Source organism: Chanodichthys erythropterus, chromosome 21 (assembly GCF_024489055.1).
Source record: "Chanodichthys erythropterus isolate Z2021 chromosome 21, ASM2448905v1, whole genome shotgun sequence".
Classification (NCBI taxonomy): Eukaryota; Metazoa; Chordata; class Actinopteri; order Cypriniformes; family Xenocyprididae; genus Chanodichthys; species Chanodichthys erythropterus.
In genome coordinates, this window is record NC_090241.1 from 10764492 (window position 1) to 10784584 (window position 20093).

The 20093-nt window shown below is 37.3% G+C and overlaps 1 protein-coding gene across 1 annotated transcript in view; it reads right to left on the reverse strand.

Annotated features, from left to right (window-relative positions):
* ptprfa (protein tyrosine phosphatase receptor type Fa) overlaps window positions 1-17773 on the reverse strand; it is a 274429-nt gene extending 256656 nt beyond the window's left edge. The window contains exon 1 of the mRNA XM_067374744.1: window positions 17491-17773. The gene's annotated coding sequence lies outside the window, so the exon portion shown is untranslated. The remainder of the gene's footprint in view (window positions 1-17490) is intronic.
* Window positions 17774-20093: the final 2320 nt, after the last annotated feature.

The window sequence follows — 20093 nt, forward strand, 5'->3', positions numbered from 1 at the left end:
CAACAAGTCCAGAGTGAGTCCAAAACAGAGTGCACATGTAACAACAGGGTTGTAGAGTTGAACATTAGTTGAGAAGGATTTTTTTCCTCAATCAAAATGTACATGTACTGTACCTGATTTATATCCAAATGAAACAATACTTGCTTGTGAATCTGAATCAAATAATGAAATGTGTAAATACCCAACCCTTCTATAGCCAAAAAGACCCTCAATGGACAGATGCTATCACATGCTTTACTCCATACAAAAACTATATATAGGTACTACTTTTTTTTTTTTTTTTTTTTTAGATTAGCAAAAAACTATTGAAATGTACAGCAAAATTATTCTAAATTAATGCTCTCAAAAAAAGTTAAACGGCATAATGTTTAATGGTGCTGCCATTAAAAAAAAAAAGATCCCAGCATGAGTTAATGCTAAAGTCAATTAACATGAGCACCTGAGGGGTTTCTTTTAACCTGTCAACTGATTCAAACAACCAAGGACTTTCTGCCAAATCACTGAAGCACTCAGACATGAACTCATGAATGTTATTGTGTAATGGCGCTTCTCTTTCTGTTTCTGTTTCTCTTTCTCTTTCTTTTTCTTCTTGTCTTTTGTTTTATTCTCTCATGTTGCATTACAAATTGAGTTGCAGGAACACACACACATCACTGGCACTCACAGTCACTCAGGATATGAACCAGTGGGGGGCAGCAGCACATGAACCGACATGTTACAACATACATTTGGTAACAAATCTCATGCGTTTCTCCTTGCTGTAATTTTGTTTGCACTTCTAAACAAAACATTTGTGTGACATTATAACATTTTGTACAAAATGCAGGACAAGAGGACCCAAATGAGGAACACTGCAAAGAGCAAAACCACTCATCTCACAAGACTGGAGCCTCCTTTTGATAACAGAAGCAGTTCCGTCAGCATACGGGCACACCGCCCACAGTGGCAGCAGATTGCATTGAAGCTGAGTGGGGCCAGACACAGCAGGCCACTTCCCCTCACGGGCACGGAGTGGAAAACTCAGCCTAAAGCTTGTCTGTGATTGGTACAACACTTAAACACTGACAGGACATGACTTAACATCGACACTCCGGATGCTTGAAATTATGACCTGTGAATAGATAATGACATCTTTACAGATGTGATGGTGTATAACTGATGTTTTTGGTTAAGTGAGCCAGAGGGTGTCATGTTATACAAGTGACTCAGAGTCATGCCTGTCCAATCAGAGATGAAATATGACATCTCTCTCCTCTCCTCTCCTCTCCTCTCCTCTCCTCTCCTCTCCTCTCCTCTCCTCTCCTCTCCTCTCCTCTCCTCTCCTCTCCTCTCCTCTCCTCTCCTCTCCTCTCCTCTCCTCAGTGACTAAATAGCTCAGAATTGAAGTAGGTGCTTTTCTACCAAGTTGGCATCAACCAATCTATTACAAATGCTCTGACATTTTTGTCAAGTATTACCAATTTTCATAAAGAAAGAAAACAGACAGCTTGTTGATCAAATTTAGGAAGTAAATCTCAGGGAGGAGAGACATATTGGCTTATAGTCTATGCAAAGTAGAAACACAGAGCGGAGGTACGTGCACAACAAAAACAGAAGCAACAAATATCAAAAGACTGGAGCTGGTATATTTTGCTGGAGTTTGTGTCCTAAATTATCCTGTATTTTACTGGTCAGACATTTATGACAGTCTATGCATGGGATTTTGTCTGAATAGCAATGCGAAATTGAAAAACAATTGCTATGTTGAGTGATGGACATCTTTAATTTACAATAATAAGGTTTCCAAAAAAAAAAAAAAAAAAAAAAAAACCATGGTGCTATACAGTATGCAAGACGACCAAAAGCTTTATAGCTACAGTTGCACATTTGACCAATGCTTTTGTTCAAATAAACTTACCAGCACATTCAATTTAATTTATGCATTCAATTTTTATCTGATTGTGGGAATCAAACCTGAAATCTGCCATTGCTAACACCTTGCTTCTCCAAATGAGCTAAAGGAACTCAACCAATAGTTACTTTTAAATGCACTTACTGCTTTCATCCAAAGCAACTTGCACTGCATTCAAGCTATACATTTTATCAATTTATGCATTCTCTGGGAATCGAAGATCCATGACTTTGGCAGTGCTTGAGCTTCAGCAGTAACTAAGTGCTTTAAGACTGCATCTTTAATTGGTTTCATTAGCCAAGACAAAAAATGGATTAAAGTCCATGTGTTGTAAATGTGTTTATTCTCAAACAATATAGGATGCTGTTTAAACTGTCAAGATCCAAGAGAATATGCAATTTATCAAAGTTAGGCTTCATTGAGGCTCTCTGTGATGTGTCTGGTGTCAATGATTGGTTTCGGTGTCACACTACAAATTACTTTGAGCTAAAGACAGTACTTACAGAGATGTCCCAAAAGGATCCACTCACACACAGGCATTTAACTTTAAGGCCAATTCACACCGCACCGACAACAGCCAACAAACGCCAACAAACTCATCTGTTGGAGTTTGCTGGTTTGGTGTGATACCCCTGTTGGCGTCTGTTGGTGTCGGCGTTTGTTGGCATTGGTCGGAGTCTATTTTCACCCGACTGAACATGTTTAATCGGCGTTTGTCGGGTCGTGGAATGTCTGCGCAGTGTGAAAAGTTTTCCAACAAACGGCAACCAAATCTGACGTAATCTGACCAGGCTACAAACCGTTGCCATGATGATGAGGCAAGTCCCCTGCAAAGACAGCTGTTTGATCGTGCCCGCGCCTCACGGACACACAACAAAGCAGCGAAAATGTGACATTGCAGCTTAAATAATAATAATATATATAATATATGTTATGAAATATATAATAAAATTATATATATATATATATATATATATATATATATATATATATATATATATATATATATATAATTTTATTATAATATATATATATATATATATACACAAAAGGTACAATAGTCCATAGTGCAATCCGTGCCATTCAGCAAGAGCACTGCTCGACTTCACCGAAAGAGAGAGGTAACAATATAACCACCATGAGAGCAACGCAGGTTTACCTTCAGTTTTTTAAATAATTTGTTTTGGCTCGTTTAGCTACATGGTTGTATATGCTTGTATTGTGGAAATTGCAGTAATTTGCAAGAGACAACTTCTGACTTTGAGCACACAAATGCGTTTGTCATTTATTTTTTAAGGGAAAACAAAGAACAGAAAGATAGCGCTGACCAGCGTCTTACATCATCACGTATTCCCAACATTTAAAGGGATCGCGATCCCTAAACAGATATGCAGAAACACAGTGTACGAGTGTTGTCTCGTTAATAAAAAGGGACGCGCTAAAAAAAAAAAAGTTTAAAAACCGGTGTAAACTAACAGTGCAATAGGTTATGATCAGATCGATGGCTACAGCGCTTTGGATTTCAGATTAGTATTTTTGTTTTGCCTCAATACTTTAATACAATAAAAATATATATGATACTATATGATACTGACAACATTGTTAACATGGTTACACGTATAGTTGTGGAATTTTCCCAGTCAGACGTCACTCGTTTGTCGATGTTTGTTGGGGTTTGTTGGCGTTTGTCGGTGCGGTTTGAATTGGCCTTTAGCCACAGAACATCCAATAAGATGCTCTGTTCCTTTAAGTATTTATCCTGTGGTGTGTTTGTATGTATATGGTCAATGAATGGCAGCCCTTGGTTACACTGTAAAACAGAGGGATCAGTCCTACCCAGAATTCAAAACTGTGGTGAGAAATTTAAAAAAGAATTTTGCATAAGGCTTAGATCTGACTTTTTTTGATGTTCATATATATATATATATATATATATATATATATATATATATATATATATATATATATATATATATATAAATACACACACACACACACACACACAAGAAGTGTTGTAATATATTACATTATATAACATATAAAGATCTGTCAAACAACTAGTCTTGGAAACAACTGTGTATACTACATATATATATATATAATAAGCACAGAATTATGGAAAATTGGCTACCATTGGCTACCAAAATTGGCTCAGCGAGGTCTCTATTGAGAGCAAAGCCATTCAAACTCTCAAAGTCCATAAAGGATACTAAAAACATATTTAAAACAGTTCATGTGAGTTCAGTGGTTCTATCTTAATATTGTAAAGCGACAAAAATACTTTTTGTGTGCCAGAAAATCAAAATAATGACTTTTCAACAATGTCTATATGGGCCGATTTCATAACATTGCTTAATGAAGCTTCTGAGTTTTATGAATCTTTTGTTTCGAATTAATGATTCGGATCTCCTATCAAATGGCTAAACTGCTGAAATCACGTGACTTTGGTGCTCCGATTCACTGATTCGCTGTATCCGATTCACTGATTCACTGTAAAGCTCTGAAGCAGTCTTTTGATATCAGCGCATATAGATATTGTTGAAAAGTCTTTATTTTGTCTTTTTGGTGCACAAAAGCATTTGTGTCGCTTTATAATATTAAGGTAGAACCACTGAACTCACATGAACTGTTTCAAATATGTTTTTAGTACTTTTATGGACCTTGAGAGTTTGAATGGCTTTGCTCTCAATAGAGGCCTCATTGAGCCATCGGATTTCATCAGCAATCATAATTTGTGTTCGGAAGATGAACGAAGGTCTTGCGGCTGTAGAATAACATGGGGGTGAGTAATAAATTACATGTTTGGGTGAAATAACCCTTTAAGGAAGAACATCGCGACATGCAAAATCAAAAAGCTGGACATTTCAAGTAGGGATGTGCACAACGACAAATTTTATTAACCTAGCAGCCTATTATAAACACATTTCATCAAAAGCTAGTCCACATAAGTCAGTACTTTGAGATATTGTTGTTTGTTACTATGGCAACCACTTGCTTCAAATGTATGAAAAGTGTCTGTACACATGACGGGTGGCAAAATCACAAGAAAAGCTTGACGTACTGACAACTATACATTATTTAAGCGTATTCTCTTCGTTAAGATGTTCATATAGCAACTGTTCAAGTTTCATTCATAATCTCCTTTAATACAATATAAAATTTCACACCGTATTGTCCCTCATAACCAGTAGTATAACAAGCATATAAGTTAATACTAGTTTGACATGACATGGCAGAAAAAGGACAAGCATGCAAAATCTGAGGTAAAATTTAATTTTGTTTTCCGCTCCAGATATACTTTTCAAATATATAGATTAATTATAAAATAATTTTAAAATGTAACATCAACATGACTAATTTAAATGTAGCCTTTATAAAAATATAAAGCAAAACATTAAATGTGCAAAAAAATGTAAACGACTAGTATTTCCAAGTCAGCTAGCAGCAGCAGTATAGTTTAATCGACTAGTCGAATAGTCTCGCACATGAAATGATTCTCCTGAAAACACAGCACAGTCCTGAGCATTTTCTCTCTGATAATATGATTTGTTCCGCAATGTGAGGTAAATAATTAATACAAAGGCTCAGTCAGCCAGTAAACAGGATCATCGTGTCCATGTCTAATGTGAGGTAAATGTTTTCCTCCCCTTGAGACATGCTGTAAAGTGGAAGGGAAATGCGATCCTGTCCAGCCAGCTGTGCAGGAGATCGATTACATACATTGATCACAGTTTCTAAGCATTGACAAGCAGAGAGTGAGAAAGAGAAGGACCAGAGATCTGGAGTGATGTATTCATTCACAGCGCACTGATCACTGCCACCAAAGCTCCTTTACCATTGTTCTCCCTTCACATGCCTGCAGTCTGTCAAGTTCAAATGTTAATTGTTCTCCATGGTGCATGAAACAACTGGGGTCTAAAAAGCACTGAATAGCATTAAAACAGCAGGAGCATGCAATTTATTTTCTAGAAAGCTTAACTTTTCACTTTCGAGAAGTTCTGAATCACTCCTGAACTTTGAGAATTTTAACTCCATCCCATGTCATTTTTAAGGTCCTTTAGCAAAAGCTCTTGTTTTCCTGCTCAAGGAAAACATCTTTAACAAAGCTCTTGACAAAATGCAAGATAAAAGTACAAAACAGTCATACATCCTTGTCCTTGGTTTGTTAAAGCAACGCTTCCTGCTGGCTGCTTGCAAACAACATCTCTCGTCATAAATTTACCGTGGCTTTTTTCCTTCCCACGTCTCCCAGAATTTATATCTGAAATAAACTTGAACTGTGGCCATGAAAATGCTTATATCCCTCTGGTAACACGACTAACTATTTGCAGCATCATGGCCAATAAATCACGCGCCGTACGGCCTGTCCTGGCCGAAGCGTTTTCAGACCCATTTACTACTGATAATGCCTGCAGTTGGCCGAGTCTCAGAGGGGGAGGCAGGCAGGTGAGCTCATGAATCATTCGCTTCTTTCATCAATGTTCACCTGCGGTGCAGGTTTAGGGTTCTGCAGAACATGAGGGGATAAAGGGGTTGAGGAGGGGGCGACCTCATTTTTCAGTGCCGACAAACTCACATTAATTAAAACATAACCAGGCTGAGTGCACTGTGGGATTTGCTCACGAAATAGCACAAATTGTTTATAAACACACCCTTCTTCTATCTATCCATCATGAGTGTGAGATAACTAAATGAGATCATTCTATAAATCAGACAATGCAATAATAAAGTGCAAGGTTTTTCCTGCATAAAGAATTTTGGCTGTTGACAAAACTCAGACAGGCAGTCACTTGCTCGGATGCCCCCTTTCCACTGACACAGTTCTGTTGCAGGTTCCCGGCCTGTGTCCATTCACGAACCGTTTGATAGTGATGCGCAGACGAAATGAAAGTGTCACTCTTTTACTTTCGTTTTCAACTGAACATATTTCTCTTCAGGGAAAACCAATCAAGGAAAGCATGTGCCTAGAGCACCTCCTAGTGGTCATTATGGCCTATAAAACACAAAGGAAAAACCCTACATGAGATACTGTTTTATAACTTAACTGTTTTAACTAAAAATATACACAAGTTTAACTAAAAGAAATTAAACAATTTAAATTTGAAGGGAGTAAAGCCTGTGTTTATCCTATTGAGCAAATGTAATTTAGCCAAATATCTTTATTTTAAATAATTGTTCATTTATAAGCAGCCTACTTCAGGGTGATATGTTACCATATCATCGTGCTTAACAATGATCATTTCAATAATTGTAATGTGATGTTTAGGTGCAGATATCTACACAACTATATACACAATTATAAACACAACACTTTTGTTTTTGCCCCCATTTTTCATGAGCTGAACTCAAAGATCTAAGACTTTTTCTATGTACACAAAGGCCTGTTTCTCTCAAATATTGTTCAAAAATCTGTCTAAATCTGTGTTAGTGAGCACTTCTCCTTTGCCGAGATAATCCATCCACCTCACAGGTGTGGCATATCAAGATGCTGATTAGACAGCATGATTATTGCACAGGTGTGCCTTAGGATGGCCACAATAAAAGGCCACTCTAAAATATGCAGTTTTACTGTATTGGGGGGGGGCCCGGGGGTCCGAAAACCAGTCAGTATCTGGTGTGTCCACCATTTGCCTCACGCAGTGCAACACATCTCATTCGCATAGAGTTGATCAGGTTGTTGATTGTGGCCTGTGGAATGTTGGTCCACTCCTCTTCAATGGCTGCGAAGTTGCTGGATATTGGCAGGAACTGGAACACGCTGTTGTATATGCCGATCCAGAGCATCCCAAACATGTTCAATGGGTTCCATGTGAGTATGCTGGCCATGCTAGAACTGGGATGTTTTCAGCTTCCAGGCTGCAACATGAGGTGATGGTCGTGGATGTATGTCACAACAACGGGCCTCAGGATCTCGTCACGGTATCTCTGTGCATTCAAAATGCCATCAATAAAATGCACCTGTGTTGGCTGTCCATAACATATGCCTGCCCAAACCATAACCCCACCGCCACCATGGGCCACTCAATCCACAACGTAGACATCAGCAAACCGCTCACCCACACGATGCCATACGCATTGTCTGCCATCTGCCTTGTACAGTGAAAACCAGGATTCATCTGTGAAGAGAACACCTCTCCAAAGTGCCAAATGCCATAGACTTGCCCACTCAAGTCAGTTACAACGACGAACTGCAGTCAGGTCGAGACCCCAATGAGGAAGACAAGCATGCAGATGAGCTTCCCTGAGACGGTTTCTGACAGTTTGTGCAGAAATTCTTTGGTTATGCAAATCAATTGTTGCAGCAGCTGTCCGGGTGGCTGGTCTCAGACAATCTTGGAGGTGAACATGCTGGATGTGGAGGTCCTGGGCTGGTGTGGTTACACGTGGTCTGCGGTTGTGAGGTCGGATGTACTGCCAAATTCTCTGAAACGCTTATGGTAGAGAAATGAACATTCCAGGCAACAGCTCTGGTGGACATTCCTGCTGTCAGCATGCCAATTGCACGCTCCCTCAAAACTTGCGACATCTGTGGCATTATGTTGTGTGATAAAACTGCACATTTTAGATTGGCCTTTTATTGTGGCTACCCTAAGGCACACCTGTGCAATAATCATGCTGTCTAATCATCATCTTGATATGCCACACCTGTAAGGTGGATGGATTATCTCGACAAAGGAGAAGTGCTCATTAACACAGATTTAGACAGATTTGTGAACAATATTTGAGAGAAATAGGCCTTTTGTGTACATAGAAAAAGTCTTAGATCTTTGAGTTCAGCTCATGAAAAAAGGGGGCAAAAACAAATGTTTTGTGTTTATAATTTTGTTCAGTGTAAATCAGAGAATATCATCAGGCGGTGGATTCAGGTACAAGTCAGTGCACAGGTGTTTTGTTTGGTCAATTTGCACACTGAACGTGGGTTGGAGCTCTTTATTTTGAACTCTCAAAGTGCACCAGAGTAATGAATTTATCTTTAAAATGTACAAAATTTTCTTCCAGGTGGGGATGCCCCTAGGGGATGATCAATTACTGCTTTCTAGGGGTGTGACGTAGAGGTCTACATTCAACGGCTCTCCCGTGGGAACCGTGGGACCCGATAAGATTTCTTGCTGCACGTGATAAAATTTTGAATGAGAGGCGGATTGTGGTCGGTAACTATAGTGTACTTTAGGCTGGAGCCCGTCTGACAATAACCCGGTCGCTCCCGAGATGCTTTGACATCAGTGCAGACGAAAAAAACGTGCAGACCTCTAGTGTGATGCAAGATTAAAATATGACGAGATTTCTCGTTGAGTTGAAAATCTGTCTTACAATATTGCCATGACGGAGTGTGACTATGGCGGGGGATTCGTTGCACAACAGAGCCTAAGCGTCTGATAATTGTCTTATCTTATAAGTCTCTATTTGAACTTTGAATATTGAAAGAGTACTTTGATTATGGTTGCACTTTTTTTGTGTTTGCATTTAAGACTATGAGAAAACTGTATTTATTCTTATTTATACTGTTTTTATTTCTATGATCAATTTGTGGAAAGGAGTTCAGTAAGGAGGTCAAAAGTTCGTACAGGAGAGAAGCCAGTCAGTTTAGTTTGTGGCAAAACCTTTTACAGTGCTTGAGTATTGTTGTCTTTTACTGCATTTGATAATTCAAAGAAAGTACAACTGAAATGACAGTCATTACAAGATGATTAGTTAAAACATTTCAAATGCACCTGCAGACTATTTTTTTAGTCATGTATTCCATCATTGAGGATTTCTTAAAAATACTGTGTAAAAATCTTGTCTCATCTCGTCTCATTCTCGTGAACTCTTCTGACATCAAAACATTAACAGACACGATCACAATACATGCACACATCATCGTTTTGACTTAAAAATATGCCTTTGACAGTTTAATGCATCTATTTGTGAGCTCCACAGCTCTTTATCCAGAAAAAGAAATGTCATATGAACTGGCTTAAAAATCAAAAAGAAAACGAAAGCAGAAATGTCACAATTAAATATTTTTTAAAGCTTTCAGGAAGTCTATGTTAACTTCATAGTTATTGGGAAGCATATAAAAGTTACTGTAAGCACTGTAAATTGAGGATTTAAGATGATCATATCTAAAGAAACAATGACTTCATCAGTCCTCATGCTTCATAGATAGCCTTGGGCACTTCAGACTTGAGCACAAAAAGCTTTCTTGCTGACAGATATGATGGAATATTTTATTAACCAGTGGTGGCTTGATATATATACACTCTTGAGTTTCAATCCCCAGAGCGTGTCAAGGCCAGAGATGGACCACTTTGTCCTGTGGCCTATTATAGCAGTCACAATCTAACACCTATCTATCCACCATCTGGGAAAGGCTCCATAAAACTCCCATAAAAAGACAGAGTGGCTGGTCACTTGCAGATCGCCTTCAAAGGACACGGCTCATAAAACACACACACTCATACACGCGTGTATTCTTGAATTGGTCAGAGTACCTACAAATATGAACAGTCAGAACATCAAACCAGAGTTGTACTCCACTCCATCCTAATTTGTGACACGTCAGAGCCTCATTGAAACTCAACTGATGGATTAATGACTGTAATGAAAGTCATCCGACACTCATTTGGCCTCAGACAATCTAATCAACAGCCCTGGGATTCGGGATAAAAAGATGGTCCATCTAAAAATCGTTCCCTTTAAGAAAACACAGTTAGTGAACTGTCAACACAGATACATGACATTGCTGTATTCGATATGCCTAAAGATATTTGGTTGCTGTTAAACTGAATGCTTCTGACACAGCTGTGTGTCTTTAACAGATACTACAGAGGAGGCGACATTTAGTAGTGTAAGTAGCAGTTATGTGTTATCTATATGTTCACACATATAAGATCCTTCCAAGCACCAGAACAAATGCATTAGTTGATAAATGAGGTGATATACTCTACACCTACACAATACAGTACAGCAAAATACAGTTTGATTGGTCACAGTCTTTGACATCAACAAAAAGTTCATAGGTCTATGCATGATTATAAAATGCATTTAGCACTGTTTTCTTTTTTCCTGCTGCTTTCCTTCCTGCTTCCTTTCAGAACAGACCAGCAACTCTTATAATTAGGAGTTATTACTGATATATGCAACAGGACGTTAAAGATGTCTTGTTTTCTACAAGTCTTTACCAAAAGCCCACACATCCGCTTGGCTTTTACAAATGTTGTCTCCCATTATGCATTGCGAGAAAGCTTTAATCAGCACAAGTCATTGTAATAGCAGCTCTCATCATCCAGAGATCAAAGTGAAATTATTTTTCCTGTTGAACCAGGATTACAATCAGCTAGAAGCCAAAGCTGAGGATGCAATGGGTGAAATCTCTGGAGAATGGCTGCTAGAAAAGCAAAATTAGCTGTATTGTCAATTCTACAAAAAAGATGTTTCCTCTCTAAGCTTGCTGCAGTAGGTGGTGTTACCAGTGTTACTCTGTGTTTGCCCATACACGATAACATTACTTGCCCACCACCAGCCCCACTGTCGTTTTGCTTTTGTTATAGAAATAAAAACCAATTTGTTGAGTTGGACAATGGATGCTACAAACTGAAAGTGTCTGTTCTGTTCAATACAGCACAAGCTGCAGATTCAAAGCACAGAGCAGCAGGATTCAGATTTCACTGATCATGTGACGAGAGTGAAGAGAGATGACTGACAAGGCGATGGTGGAGGATTTGGTGTGCAACAGATCCTGAGCGTCATTGACAAATATCTTATAAAATAGCCTATGCGGTCAGTACAGATCATTAGCATTGTGAAAGTTAAAAGTAAAAAAATAGTGCACAGCCCAAAGCAATTTAAGTAAATAAAATGTTTTGTAGGAGTTTTGTCTTACCATCACTGAGCTAGAACAAAAAGATGCCTGCACTATTGTGCCAACAGCCTTGTTAGCACACCTGCTGTTAGTCTAAAAGAGAGTTTTTACCAGATTCTCTCTGCCGCACATGCACTGAAAAGTTGTTAAAAAAGTGAGAGAGAATGTAGGGAAAGTGTTCTTTATTAAAGGAAACAGCAGAGAGGATATATGTCTGCTGAAGCATTGTGGGAGATGTTCAGTAGGGCCTGACAGAAGAGTGTTTTTCACCAGTCAGTCTGTCTCATGACAACAAATGATATGCAGAGCGTGAGCAGCTCTTACAGCGTAGACAGAAAAGACACATTTCCCTGCCTATACTGTTTCTACAGAGCAATACACAAGGCTGAAAATGATAGATAGATAGATAGATAGATAGATAGATAGATAGATAGATAGATAGATAGATAGATAGATAGATAGATAGATAGATAGATAGATAGATAGATAGATAGATAGATAGATAGATAGATAGATAGATAGATAGATAGATAGATAAACTTTATAATAACTTGCATACAACATTCTTCATTCTTTCAATCAGACATATTTGTATAAATTAAATGAAGATTAATTCGTAAAGCTATTAAAATTATGCAGTCAAGAGCACTGAGTGATTTTCTCTTTTTGTTGTTTGATTAACATTAATGGCGGACAGCAGCAGCTGGTTTATTAGACTGATGTCAAGTCCGAATGCACGGATTCAATACACTGATAGACATACTATATTCTCCCAAATGTTTATGTTCACTTAAGACATAACTGACTGGGTTTACATGAATACTTGCCAAAACTGACATTTTGACATAATTTTGTGTATATTTGTCCGTTTTAGCCCGAAAAAACACAAGAGAGAGCTCAACTCAGTACTCATGTGTTGATGTCACACTTTTTCAGATTTAAGCATATGCCTGCTCTTCTCTTTCTCCCAGGAGTTTAACATTTTTTAACGTTTTATAAGACATGCAGCTAGTATATGCCAACTTATTTCCTGCCAGGTAGATCAGCTCTTTACAATTCAAATGTACGCATCTACTACGCAAGACATCATTCTGACTGCATCTCTTTCCAAATTGTCCTTCCCTAACTTTTTCGTCTCGTTTTTTTTTTTTTATTCATTGACAAAAATGTTAATATGACGAATGATAACGAAAATTATTTGTCAACTAAATTAACACTGGCCACCTACATGAGAGCACTAACTAAGGCTAAATTGTTCAACAAGTGATACAACTAAGGTGTACTGGTCATTCTTCATGCATGTCAAAAACTAGATCCTACCTCCTGTGTTTTAACATTCTGTTGATAACCAACATCACCATATTATGTTAAAATATTCACCTTCAACTGAGGTTAGAAACAAAATGTATAATTTAGTAGTCTTAATGGTTATTTAATGAGAAAACCTAATGGAAGTTTTGTCCAACTTATGATAAAAGTTTCATTTGGAAAATTTGCAGAGAAAAAAAAAACGTTGGGGGAATAACTTTAGCTAGTTTAGCTTACAGCGCTCTGTAAGAAAGATTACTTTTTTTATTTCTTCACATTACAACATATTTTACTGTTGTTTATACTGAAATCTTACTATGGTTCTACTGAATATGATTAGAAGTCAACATTCATATAACATCAAATATCTCAGTATAGTGACTCAGCACAATAAATGCTAAACAGCTGTTTTTCTTCTAACAGACTTCTTAATGCTACTAGTGTTGATGCATATTTAGGGCCTTCACAGTCTTTAATAGATACACAGACAAGGTTGAGAAACAGACAACTTCATCAAAGGCCACACTAATAGCTAATAAATAAGTCTGGTCTGAAAGTGATATATGCAAAAAGTGTTTGTGTCGTTTGGCTCATTGCTTTCCTGAAGTTCTGATTTCTCATTTACCTTTTTTCTCAAGTAATTTAAAACTGCTTGTTTTGATAAATAGCTGAATATGAAGCCATTTCAAACAAAGACATTATGGTCGTGAAAATTAAATACTGAACAAAAGTAGTGTTGCTATTGTAACTATATTTACATTCAACCGTATATTAACGTATTGAACTTAGGCAGATCAAATGTTTTCTTGCAAATATTACACAAATGAATATTTTGGAATCTGCTGATTACAGCAGATGTTTCAGAGCATCAGTATGTAAGCTAACAAATGCCAACTGGGTACACAAGACATGCTTTAATTTAGAAAACCAATAAAAAATTAATAGTTACTCTTTACTAATACCTTAAAAGTTATTGTGTGCTATATATTTTGGATAGAATTTGCTAACTAATTACGGAGCTTTAATGAAACACTTAAATTCAACTAAAAAGGTCCATTTGTCCACAAGGACCATCTAAAGTCACATTTACAACCACTTCAGGCATGAGGATTACGCTTCAAGTCTTATTAAAGGTTTTCCATTAAAAATAATAACAAAAGTGATCAAACATTTTTTTTTTTCCCAGATTACAGTGTGAAAGCTTATACTCACAGCTCACTAATGTTTAATATTATACAGTTGTGTTTTATCATAACCAGTTTGTCTCCTGTGTATTGTGTTATAATGTACTGTAGCACTGGCCTCTACCCAGCTTGTCAAACTGTTTTTGTTATTCTAAGTTGTGAGAACTGCAAGAGGTCTATCATAGTTTTTCCTTTCAACTGAGTGAACATGAACACATGAACATACATATGAACAATATGTGTTTTACGTCTTAAGCCTAAAGCACTTCTGACATAAATGTCAGCTTCTTTTTAGATATGTCATCCAGGTAAAAACTACAATTATACCTGTAGCTCCATTATCGCAGTGGCTTTCTCCGGTCCTGAACATGGCAGTTCTGAAATTTTGTTTTGAAGACATGTAAACTTCGTGTCAGTCGGATTGGAATGTTTATGGTTCATATTAATAGAATGTTCAGAATCTGAAATCGGATTGGATTCATTCCAACTGACGAAAATTAGTGCATGTCCATTAGCATATCTAATGGCTCAATTCCAGTTAGGTTGCGACATGTGCGTGCATTGTGAATTGCAGATTGCAGTCCTCTGCTTGTTTTGTAGCAGCATGTGACAATTGTGTCTGTCTATAAGTCCCAATGATTGAGTCTGGCCCTTGATCTATGCTGGGATGAAACAAAAGGACTGCCGTCCAGACTCTGGTCGAACAACAAACAAAAGCAAGGGTAATTGAAAACCCTAGCTGCTCTGTTATAGTGCACTGGATGGAATGAAATGTGAGCACCACGATTGGTCTGCAGATTGGTCAATCTACACACTATATGATGCGCTAAGGGTCTTCTAGTTCTTTCCTCATGAACAGTTATATTCCATATGATGCAGTTTACAAGCTTATGACATGTGAAATGCAAAGCGATTCTCAGGAAATACAGAGTGTGAGATGTGTATGCCACCAACCCTATCACTCATGTTTTCAATCTGCACAAACACTGACCTCACGATATGTCATCCAAGTCGTATTTCAGACACCTTCGTTACTAGAGAGATAGATGTTCAATGCGCAGCTGCACTTGCCATTACTGTGAGGTGGTTTACCTGCTGCATCACTCATGGTGTGGAGAACCTGCGGTACATCATAAAATAAAGGTGTGTGTGTGGGGGGGGGGCTACCTCTCTCCACATATGTTTACACTCCCACTCATTACTGAAATTACACATCATTTATCAGCATGGAGAGCCTAAACGAGCATGGACAGAGCTGCTAAAAGAGAGAGAGCAAGAGAGAGATGCTGTCTGGATAGAGTACAAGAGCAGCTCTCCAACATCTAATTAGCTGAATCTGTGTTTTCTCTGCAATAATATGGAGGGAGGCCTCCACATCTCCACCCAAAGTCGGAAATCATCAGCTTAGGCCAGAGGTTCAAAATGGATACAGATGTCCGGGCCTGGCGCGCATCACTGATAAACACTGATTTTGAATGGGCATCGTTAAAGAGACAAATAATTCAAAAAAAGGCCTTTTTAATCCTAAAAAATTAAAAGACAACAAAGGCTGGATTGGTAGAACAAGTCTACTTTTTGTGAAGTAAACTGGGAACTGGAAACATCACTGTAAAAAGAGTTAATGAAAGAGTTTTATGAAAAGAGTTCTAAAAATGTTAACATTTAAATTAATTGTTTTAATATGACTCAATCACTATGACTGGATTAGGATACATCAACAAAATCTGGTAGAAATAGCTTGTAACAACTGCACAGTTTTATCTTTCATATTGGAATTATAATAATAAAGGCATTTTCCAAATGATGAGGCAACCCCTTCTCTTTTTTTAATAGAATTGGTATGTGTACATATTATGATGTTAGAGCAAAACCTTCAGGCAAAAACACTGGAGAAAAATCTTATCAGAAAATAAAAGGGGGGGGGGGGGGGGGTAATAAAAAAGACAGGATAATTTCTGCCATTAAGTCATGAATATATATTTATCTTTCTCTCTACAAAAATAAATCTGCATCTTCATATTATATATATATATATATATATATATATATATATATATATATATATATTATACATATTATACATATACATATATATATATATATATATATATATATATATATATATATATATATATATATATATATATATATATAAAGGGAGTGAGTCAAAAGTGAGTATTCAAAAAATAAGGGGGCACATGAAGTGAATAACACTCCTAAAAATCTCTATAAGGTAAAATCATAAATACAATCCCTGCAAACCTAACCCTCCATCCTTAAAATTTATTTTCAGCCAAAACGGGGGATTTAAACTAGTTTAGCTCATGAAGACGATAATTAGTTATCGTTTGTTATTTTAATGTATTAACGTCTCCAGTGTCTACTTAGACACGTTTGTTTTATAGTAGGCTATATCTCAAAAGAGATGAGGGTTGTGGTATGCATTTCCCTCCAAATTATTAGTCCACTGAAACTAGTATTAACATAACCATCATACTTCAAAAACTGTCTGCCTTTGAAATGTTGTGTTTGAAATATTGTAATTTGCGAACTGAACAGTAGATGTGATTTGAGACGGAGAGATGGAGCGCGCGGACCTGCCCATGACTCAGTGCTGCAGCCTTCGGATTTCCTCCAGTTTCTCTCATCCAGACTACACAAACTGACAGCTCATCACATAACCAACAAGCCATGGCAAAACTTTACATTACCGTGTACATGTTACACATTTTATGTTTACACTTTCATATAATTAACTATAATGTGAACAATCAATCAGAATAATCACTTCATTTGCAGTACGTAGCCTACTCAACACTGTAAAGAAGCTTCATTAGATGATACGCATTATAATAGGTCACATTTCAACGTCTCCGAACTGATTTGAACCTTTTTTATAATAAATAGCCTATATCGAAATCTTAAAGTTAAAGATCTGACAAGTGCCACCAAGTGCTGATATCGGACCATGAGACGAGCTTATTTATACAAAATCAAACAGACAAGCCATAAGACTTATTCATTAATCAAATATTAATCGAACGTCATCTCTAAACAAACCACAAAGAGAGAGAGAGAGAGAGAGAGAGAGAGAGAGAGAGAGAGAGAGAGAGAGAGAGAGAGAGAAAGAAAGAATACCCGAATTAGGTTCCAATGAATGTCACCTGACAACTGACAGGTCGAACAACTGGGCTTCCCAAAAAACAAAAAACAAAACAAAACAAAAATACATCTGAACGGTAACAGAAAAAAACTCAACTTACTATTCAGTGCCTCATTGGTTAGTGTCGTTATAATATTTTCTCTTGTCTTTGGCATCAGCCGAGACTATTTTCTCCTCAGAAGTGAAACGGGATAAAATCCTCCTCAGTTCAGCAGCCCCTGACTCAAATCCCGATTTTTCTTCTTCGCAGACACCTTGCGCGTGCACAGAGAAGAAAATGCAAGTATAATATATCCTCCAAGAACGTGTTCTGCCTGTAAAAGGTCCGTTTTCATATAATAAGAGTATTTTCGGGACCGGCTTTCATAGCGGAGCTCTCTTCTCCTCGCGCACTGTGTGGACAGGTTTCGCGCTCCCCTCACGAGCTCTAGATTTGCGCTCAGTCTGTCGCGCGCTCACAAACACACACGCACGCACGCGGGCGCGCACTGATGCACTTCATTCTCCACACCGGACACCGGAAGCGTCCTGTACAGTATACGTGTGTGGGTGTATTTCATGTTTTTCGTCGTTTTCTAGGGCATCCCAAGAAACTGTGTCATCAGTGCCACCTGGAAAAGAGAGCCATGTCAAGACAAACTGCTTTGTGCGCTGTGTTTGCTGGCATGTCCTCGTTTTCAGGAAAAAAAAAAAAAAAAAAAAAAACTCAAGTGTTTGCTAAGGAATTCTGTTTTTGGTCTCTATGTTGCTTTTTGACATGTAAAGCTTGATGTTTTGGCTTCTGTTGGAACATATTTCATTGGCGAAGAGGAAAAATATGGAAAGCAATGTAGACACGCTAAAAATATACAGTATACATGTTGTCAGGGCTTGACATATATTTTTTTTTTTTACTCAGCCTCTGTGGCTAGAGGTTTTCCAAAGTTACTAGCCACTCAGCATTTTCACTGGCCACAATTTTGTCGTTGGGATCTTTAACACTATTTTTAAGAAATCTTCAATGACGAAACATATGACTGGAAAAATAGTATTTTATTCGATTGAAAGTCACTATGAAAAAGTTCAGTAGATTGAAAGTGCTAAATGCAAAACATTTTGAAATGTTTTAACTAATCTAGGCCTGCCACTAATGATTATTTTGATGATTAATTGCGTAATCTACAATATTTTTTGTAGTAATAAAAATAGACCTAAGTCATCAAAAGCATTAAAAATACACTTAAAAATACTTAAAATACTTACAACGCACTTAACATACCTAAATAATAACAATCGGGCAACAATAATTATTTCAAATAAAGTATAAAAAGCAAGCAATCTTTTATTGAACAACACTATTAAAATACATAATGTAAACAATCAACTTATGTACATTACCTATTATAACAAATGCCTGTAGAGGGCGCAAACGGCCTGGTGATTGTTGTTACACTTTACAGCATGATCAAATATCCAATTAATCTTTAATATTTTACCACTTCTTTACAATAGAAATGCTACTGCCATTGTAAATTCTTGAACAAGAACATGTTACATCAAAACAATCAGATCTGAGGACCAGAACTACCTGTCATATAATAAAATATGAATATCCTGTATATGGAAATGTGTGAATCAAAGTGTCAAGGTAGATAATGATAACTAATAATTTAGGTAATGTTTCTAATGCTGTTTGTGAAAATTATCACAAAGTGGCTTTTCCTACATATAGCCAAATAAGTTGATACGTCAACATGTATGCACACACAAAAAAAGACTATCAATCTTATAATCAGTGTAGAATAGATTTGCCATCACCCCATTTATTTAATAGTATTCAGTATTTTAGCACTTGTGCTACAACAGTACTTATTACTGCAACCTTTGGAAATGGAGGCGTAATATTACAAACACATGCCATTTCTTAACTTGCAGGGTGCCAGAAGACGTATTGATTTGTATAACAAGCCTTGCATAGAACTCAAACCACATTATGTTATTTAATCGCTCATTAAAATGTACAGACCCACCCATAATCATATTTAGAATATGTTAATTAAAGACAAATGGCTTAAGTTAATCTACAATCACAGAATTCATTTTACTCATAAATATTTATGTGAATTCACATGCCCTTAAATAGGATTTTCTTATATTCTCTTTTAGCATGTACAATATGATCAGTGCTTCAATCCGGTTTACATTTGCACACACATACACACACACACACACACACACACACACACACCTGATCTCCGGTTTCAGCAGTCAAGGAAACATATCTTTTCTGCACTGCTCTGCCTCTTAAATTAACAGCCTCTCAAGCATTTCAAAATAAGCAGAAATTTACAATCTCTCAAGCATTTCAGATTGGTACAAAGGATAATATTTTTGGCAGTGAGCTGTGATATTACAGATTGATTTTTAATACTTCATTCAGTAAAAAAGATTTCCTTCCTTTGGTTTCAAGGCAAAAACAACCAAAATACAAAAAAAAAAAAAAAAAAAAAAAGGGGGTGGGGGGGTGGGGGGGGGGGGGGCTTAGGCCCTATAGGACATAAATCTTTTATCCATGGCTTCCGCATGGGAAAGAGATAAGGCACAGAAAAACGAAACACTGAATGGCTCCTCTGAATCTCCCAGCAGCTCAGTTCCCCTGAGTGGGCTGATGCACAGACAAATAGGCCAGCTCAAAATAATGAAATAAACATCGTGGCTGCTTTG